Source organism: Zingiber officinale, chromosome 7B (genome assembly GCF_018446385.1).
Source record: "Zingiber officinale cultivar Zhangliang chromosome 7B, Zo_v1.1, whole genome shotgun sequence".
In the NCBI taxonomy this organism is placed as follows: Eukaryota; Viridiplantae; Streptophyta; class Magnoliopsida; order Zingiberales; family Zingiberaceae; genus Zingiber; species Zingiber officinale.
The window spans coordinates 32,019,041-32,026,842 of NC_055999.1; the positions used below are offsets into that span (position 1 = coordinate 32,019,041).

At 35.6% G+C, this 7,802-nt stretch overlaps 1 non-coding gene across 1 annotated transcript; it reads right to left on the minus strand.

Moving 5' to 3' along the window:
• Positions 1–7,352: 7,352 nt before the first annotated feature.
• LOC122007534 lies at positions 7,353–7,459 on the minus strand. Its single transcript, XR_006119018.1, has one exon. It is a non-coding gene; the product is annotated as a small nucleolar RNA R71 (small nucleolar RNA).
• Positions 7,460–7,802: the final 343 nt, after the last annotated feature.

Below are 7,802 nucleotides of genomic sequence, written 5' to 3' on the forward strand. Positions count from 1 at the left end.
AACAGAATATCCATCCATAAATAGTTTAGAAACTGAAATCAAATTCTTTCTAAAACTTGGTACATAAAGGCAATTTCTTAAAATCAATGTTTTATTCCTATCAAAGGATAAATAAACATCTCCCACTGCAACAACCACCACTTTCGTAGCATTGCCCATGTAAACGGTGATTTCTACTTCATGTAGTTGTCGGGTTTCTTGGAACCCCTGCAATGATTTGCAGACATGATTAGTGGTTCTCGAATCTACACACCAGATACTAGTAGATAACACTACTAAACATGTTTCAACAACTAATAAGATATACCTTTATTGTTCTCATTCCTGAGAGGACAGTCCACCTTAGTGTCCAAGTTTTATTTCCAATCATTATAATTGGGACTAGTAAGTCTATTCTCTAGTATAACAGCTAGGGAATTGAAAACCATTTGAAATCCAAAGAATCACAAAATATTTGGTCAAGACCAACACCTCAAACACTGTGAATTTTGTATGCCATGATAGTGTGGACGTATATAAATTCAATCATTAATTTTATTATCTTGTCATCCTAACTTTATGACAAATAAAATTAATAGTTGGTCTGTCTTCGATCAAATATTTGGTCAAAACTTTAGAATTTAAAATAATATTGATTCCTCAAAACAATATCATTTAAATTCACCAACACCTCAAACACTGTGAATTTTGTATGCCACGATAGTGTGGACGTATACAAATTCAAACATTTGTAAGAGGAGGGTCTTACCCATTAATTATTTTGTCAACCTATAATTACCTCAAACACCATGAATTTTGTATGCCACGATAGTGTGGACGTATACAAATTCAATCATTTGTAAGAGGAGGTTTTACCCATTAATTTTATTTTGCCAACATAACTTTATGACAAATAAAATTACCTCAAACACCATGAATTTTGTATGCCACGATAGTGTGGACATATACAAATTCAAATATTTGTAAGAAGGGGGTTTACCTAGCTTTATGACAAATTAATAGTTAGTTTTCCTTCGGTCACACAAATAATAGCAGTGACTCCGATGGGGAGGATACTATTAAATATGCCTAAGTGTATACTATTACTTGATACTAAGTCCACTAAATAGAATTGTGCCCCTTCAGTTGGAGAAGATAACACACAACTTAAATAATTTCCTATAATCATTCATTAAGGAAGTTTGATCTAGTGATCCACAAATAAACTCATCCGATGTAGAGGAAGGCACTCAGAGCCAACGCGCAAGTTTAATGCATCACTTACAAACCAGTAATGGAGACCGTGAAATTTAATTAAATTCCTCTCCCACTTAGTTATTTAGAACGAGGAATTTTAACATGCACACAAGCACACAAACACAAGCACACACAGCATAAAAGGCAATAAATAAGAAAAATAATTTTCTAACTATTATGGCCTTTATCCATAGTTGTCCTCCGTGTGCCATCAACCCTAGCTGCTGCCATCTTTAGCCACCGCTATCGAGTCTAGTCATCGCATCTATCTTGCTTCTTTTTCCGCTGCACCTATGGTCCTAAAATAGTCTCACGCCTCGCAAAGATATTATCCACGACAAAAATAAAATTTTAAATTTATCGATCCTATATTCCATAAATGAATGTACATATAATCTAGATCGAACAAAATATAAAATCCTAATAACTAATACAACTCTTGCTGAATTTAATATTACAATCATGCACACACATAAAATGTCTTCGACATGTCCGAGGGTCCAATCACACACAATCACAATAGGTCATAATAGTTGGAGCCTGCAACCACAGAGTTGATCTATTTGCACATCCTACTATTATCCTGCCTAAAATATGTATGACATGTGCATAATTAAACTGAAAACCAAACACAGAGGTATAACCTAGCTCTTATACCAATTGTAGGTTGCTACTCGGAATACCGTCCTAGTTCACCTGTACAAAAATTTGTACAAGCATAGAACTATCCTATCTACCCATGTGCTCTACTAAAGTTAAATTTGGATTGCAAATGATGCTTAACATTATTAATCCAAATTTCCCTTTAGAAGTTAAACTTGGATTGGGAATGAAACTTAACATTCTTACTCCAAGTTCAACCGATGTGATTTTCCTAAGTTAAACCATATTATAGAAGTTATCAAATATCTATTTCAAAGATCGGCTTCCAGATTAAACATGGCGAGGCACTATGCCTTCTTGGGTATGGGATCATTCACCACTTCCTAGACAAATGCTCACAAAGGAATTGGATATTTAACTTCTTACAGTAAACTAGGTTTAACTATAGAGACGTCAATAGAAACACATTATCGAAACATGAAATCGAAAAATAAAATCGATAACAAAAATGATAACTTAAAACCGATAACCTCTTGTGTTTGGTTTTTCAAAATCTAAACAAAAGATGAACTAGTTATGATGCGGAAACTAATAACTAGTTATACCTTTTATAGCTTATAGACCTCTTGATCTTCTATTGTATTCCTCTCCTTCTCTTGGATGTCGTGTGGGCAACGATCTTCCAAGATGAAATCCACTCAAGCTTCTCCAAGGTTTCCAAGATCCGGCCACCAAATAACCTCTAAGGGATAATAGACAAGAGAGCTTCCTTCTCTTCTTCTTCTCCTTCAAGTAACCAGCCAGCAAGAGATCTCCCACAATTGATGTCGTCGGCCTCCAAGAGAGGAAATAAAAGGAGAGAAGAGAAAGAACAAGGGTCGGCCACCAAAAAAGAATAGAGAGGAATAGAAGATGTGTTATGAGGTGAGGCACCCCCTCCTTCTCTTTTATATTCCTTGGTCTTGTCAAAAAAGGAAAGTTTTATAACAAAAAATTAAACTTCCTTTTCTCCCATGACATGGTCGGCCACAAGCTTGTGCTCCAAGCAAGGAAAGATTTTAAACAAAATTAAAATCTCTCTTTTAAAATCCCTTTTGTGGATAGTTATAAAAGGAATATTTTATAAATTAAAATCTCTCTCTCTCTTTTAAATCCTTTTATGGATATCTATAAAAGAAAAGATTTAAAATAAAACATGGTTACAAAAAGGAAAGTTTTATAACAAAAATTAAAATCTTTCTTTCACATTATAGATAACTACAAATAAGGAAAGATTTTAAATCTCTCTTTTATTCCTTTGTAGAAAGTTATAAAAGGAAAGATTTTGAAATTTAAACCTCTCTTTTAAAACTATCATAAAAGGAAAGTTTTAAACAAAATAAAAACTCCTTTTATTTCCTTTTGTGACAAATCTAAAAAAGGAAAGTTTTATATTAAAATCATCCTTTTAAATCCTTTTTATGGATCTCTGTAAAAGGAAAGATTTTACAAAAAAATAAACATTCCTTTTCTTCTTGTGTGTAGTCGGCCCCTTGCTTGGGCACCAAGCAAGGCTTGGCCGGCCCTAGCTTGGGCTCCAAGCTTAGCTTGGTTGGCCGCTTGCTTGGTCTCCAAGCAAGGCTTGGTCGGCCCTAACTTGGGCCTTAAGAAGCTAGGCTTTTGGGTGGATATAAGACTTTATATAAGAGGCTACAATAGGGACCTAGAGGAGGAATTGGTTTTGGTCTGCCGATGAGCTTGAGTTTCCTGTTTTCGCCCCGAACACTCAACTCAAGTTCATCAATAATATCTCATTCCACTAAAGAGTTATTATTGCACTACCGCACCAATCCCATATTACAATATGGGCTCCTTCTTATCATGAGTGTGTTAGTCTCCCTGTGTTTATGATATTAAATGCCCACTAATTTAATGAGTTACTGACAACTCACTTAATTAATATCTAGCTCCAAGAGTAGTACCACTCAACCTTATCGTCATGTCGGAGTAATCCCACCTGCAGGGTTTACATGACAATCCTTATGAGCTCCTCAAGGGGACATCACAATCTAGATTATTAGGACACAGTTTCATTCTATAATCAACAACACACCATATAAATAATATCATTTCCCAATTTATCAGGCCTATTGATTTAATGAACTAAATCGTACCCTTTGATAAATTAAAGAAATAAATATTAAGTATACGTGCTTATTGTTATATCATGATTAAGAGTACACACATCCATAATAACAGAGATTTTATTCTTTTATATAGTCAGTATAAAAAGAAACTACCTCAAATGGTCCTACTCAATACACTCATAGTGTACTAGTGTAATTTTATAGTCAAGATAAATTAATACCAAATTACACTACAACCACTCCAATGGTTTGTCCCATTCCATCTTGGTTGTGAGCTACTATTTATAATTTATAAGGAACTGATAACATGATCTTCTGTGTGTCTCCTCGCACCATGTTACCTTCAATATAAATTAAATGGACAACTACACTTAGTAAAAATGTAGACATTTGACCAATGTGATTCTTATAAATGTTTATATAAAAATTAGGCTTTTAGTATACATCCTAACACCCCTAAGTGGGTCAGGACTCAACAAATTCCCTTCTTGACGTCTATACTAAAAGATGGGTTGCAGTCTAAATTTTGATTCCTACAAATAGGTAAATATAACGGTGCAACAGACTCGAAAGAACACATGTGTTGATTCTAGAATGCAGATTTTTTCCACCAAAGTACTATGGAGTAAAGTTCCGAGTCTTCCTAACTACTTTGGTCGGACTCACCCAACAGTGGCTCAACACTCTCTGATCTTTATCTATTCAATCATTTGATGACTTTACTGCACTATTTTTGTATCACTTTTTCAACTCTAAAAAGTACCCATTCACTCCTTTGAATTTATTCAATTTTAAGTAGAAAATATAGGAGCCACTGCAGGAGTATATTCAAAGATTCACTTAAGCCACATTGGAGGTTCCTTCAACTACCCTAGAGTTCAAGAGCCTTTGCACAAAGCTTGCGAGAAGACTTCTTTCGATCCTTATCTAAGAAGCCCCCACAATATTATAATGAATTACTCAACTAGGTGATGTGTGTAGATTATATACACTTACTTAGCATGTTTTGATGCACATTCATATATTTTATGCATGCTTTGTCTATGTACTTTCATACTCTTTGTCTTACTTTCAGCATAATTACTCTTCTTTGTTCGGAGATCTGCTCTTGTGTATTTTATGTTTACAAGAGTCAAATTTGAAGAGGAAATGATATTCGTGGTCGATCCGGGCAACATGCGAAGGAAAATAGCACTGGTCATATGAGCCACACGGTCATGCCAAAGAAGTAAGGAGGAAAATGACTTTGGTCATGTGGTGCAGACAACCCGTGTAGCTTCACCAGAGGAGGAGCATGACATGGTCGTGTGGATCCACACGGCCATGTAGATCTACACGGCCCAAGCAATACTTCCACATGGTCGTGCAACATTTCCAGATAGAAGGCAAGTCCAGGCCGTGTGTACCACACGGCCGTGTAAGATTTCCAGAGGCCAAGATTGGCTAGGTCGTGTGAGCCACACGGTCGTGTAAGCCATCCAGAGACAAAGCAGTACATTGTCGTATGAAGGCTACAGGGTCGTGTGACCCTGGCCGAAAGCAAAACATTTGAGGCTGTGTAAAGGCCACACGGCCGTGGCATGGGTCATGTGGTGTCCGTGCCCTACTCTATATAAGAGGGTTCTTCCTCTTTCAAAAGGGAAGGAAGGCTCTCCCTTTGGGGAGATTAAATTTGGGGGTTGTTCTTCACCTTCTCCAGCCTTGATCCGGCATTCCAAAGTCATTTCCATCTCTGTTTCGACTCCAGAATCTAAGGATTGGTTCTGAAGATCACTCATCATCTCTAGTTAAGCATTTCTATTATCTTCTCTCAATTGGGATTGAAATGTTTATGATCTCTTTGTCTTCGAATCTCTATCTTTGTATTATGGAGTAGATTCATTGTTCTAGGACTAAGGGAGTATTTGTGGTATGATTTGATGTAAGAATCTCATGGATATGCCAGTTTCCTATCTAGATGATGTTGGTGTGTTTTGTATCTATTTGATCTTATGTGGATTCTTGTGTTTGGACCTAATTACCATGTTTGATTGAATGTTTGTGATGCTTGTGGATCTCGTATAGGGATTCCCTAGATCATATGACTGAGGGGCATTAGTGACAAGCTGCCCCACTAATAGATGTCTAGGGGTTACCTTGAGAGATGAAGCTAGTCTCTATAAGGAGGTGAGATAGTTGAATACGCTTAGTTCCTACACCTTTATGTGAATTGAATGGTGATGTGTTTCTGTGTTGTACAACCGAGGGACGTTAGTGACAGGCTGTCCCACTAACAGACTTTATAGGGATCATAACTATTAATTGATAGAGGTGTAGATCAAAGTCTCTTGTCGGTTGTCTTCTGTAGGAGCAAACCAGCAACTTCCTACAAATGCATGTCAATTGAGGATATGAATTAGAGAACCATGATACATCAATGAATATCACAAAGAAACTGAATTACTAGAACACTCACAAAATCAAATACTTCATTTACTTTCCTATTTCTATTTCTAGTTGCTTACTTGGTACATTTTCTTACCTTGTTAATTGTTTAGCTAATTCTACATGAGATGTCTCTTGTGCTTATAACTAGTCTCTGTGGGATCGATAATCTTTTATTACTGATGATGAAATCATGCACTTGCAGTTCTTAAAATGTTTTTGGCGTCGTTGTCAGGAACTGCGTCTATAACATTAGAGATAATCATTTGAGTTAGACTAAACTTTTCTTTTCTATTACATAGTTGTAACTAGTCTTAGAAATTCTATTTTTGAAAGTTTACCTTGCATTTCTTATTACTTTTTCTACAATTAACCTTGTTACAATTCAAATTCTGTATTTTATATTCTTAGTATTTTAGTTTAGTTTGCCTTTTAAGTAAAGAGAAAATTTTGAAAACTTGTGATCTTGTTCTTTGTATGCGAAGATCTAACCTTGCAAGTGATTTGTTACCTTTTGATCCTGAAATTGATAGAACCTTTCATAAAATAAAAACCTTGCAAAGACATCTAGAAGAACAAGAACACTCAAATATGGCAAACAAACCACTAAAAGATTATGCAGCACTGTATGCAAGAGGACTTCGTTCTAGCATCACAAGGCCATGTGTTAAAGCCAATAATTTTGAAATCAAGCCTGGGATAATCACTATGGTTCAATAGAATCAGTTTGGAGGCAAACTACATGAAGATCCTAATCAATATCTTGAAGTTTTCTATGAAATCTGTGGTACAATGAAAATGAATGGTGTTCCAGCAGAAGCAGTGTGATTATTATTATTTGGATTTTCTTTGAGAGATAGAGCCAAATAGTGGCTGAATTCTTTACCTACAAATAGTATATCCACTTGGGAACAATGTGAGCAACAATTTTTGGATAAATTCTATCCTCCAAGCAAAACTGCTCATATGAGAAATTTGATATCAAGCTTCAGATAGTCAGACTCTGAATTATTATTTAAAGCATGGGATAGATACAACAATATGCTCAGACAATGCCCACATCATGGACTGGAAAAATAGCTAGTTCTACATACATTTTATAATGGCATCAACTATCATACAAAGGTGTCTCTAGATTCTACAATCAGAGGGGCACTTATGAACAAAAGCCTAGATGAAGCCAAGAACATTATTGAAAGTGTAGCACAAAACCATCATCAATGGGCAATAGAAAGGAGTGGAGTCTATTCATATACAAACTCAATTAAAGCATCAGGAAAATTTGATGTAGATACAATGACTTTAATGTCTGCAAAATTGGATGCTCTTACTAAAAAGCTAGAAAATATGGGAATAAATTCTAGCACAGTCAACGCCATAGTGTGTGTTTGTGAAATATGTGGAAGCATAGAT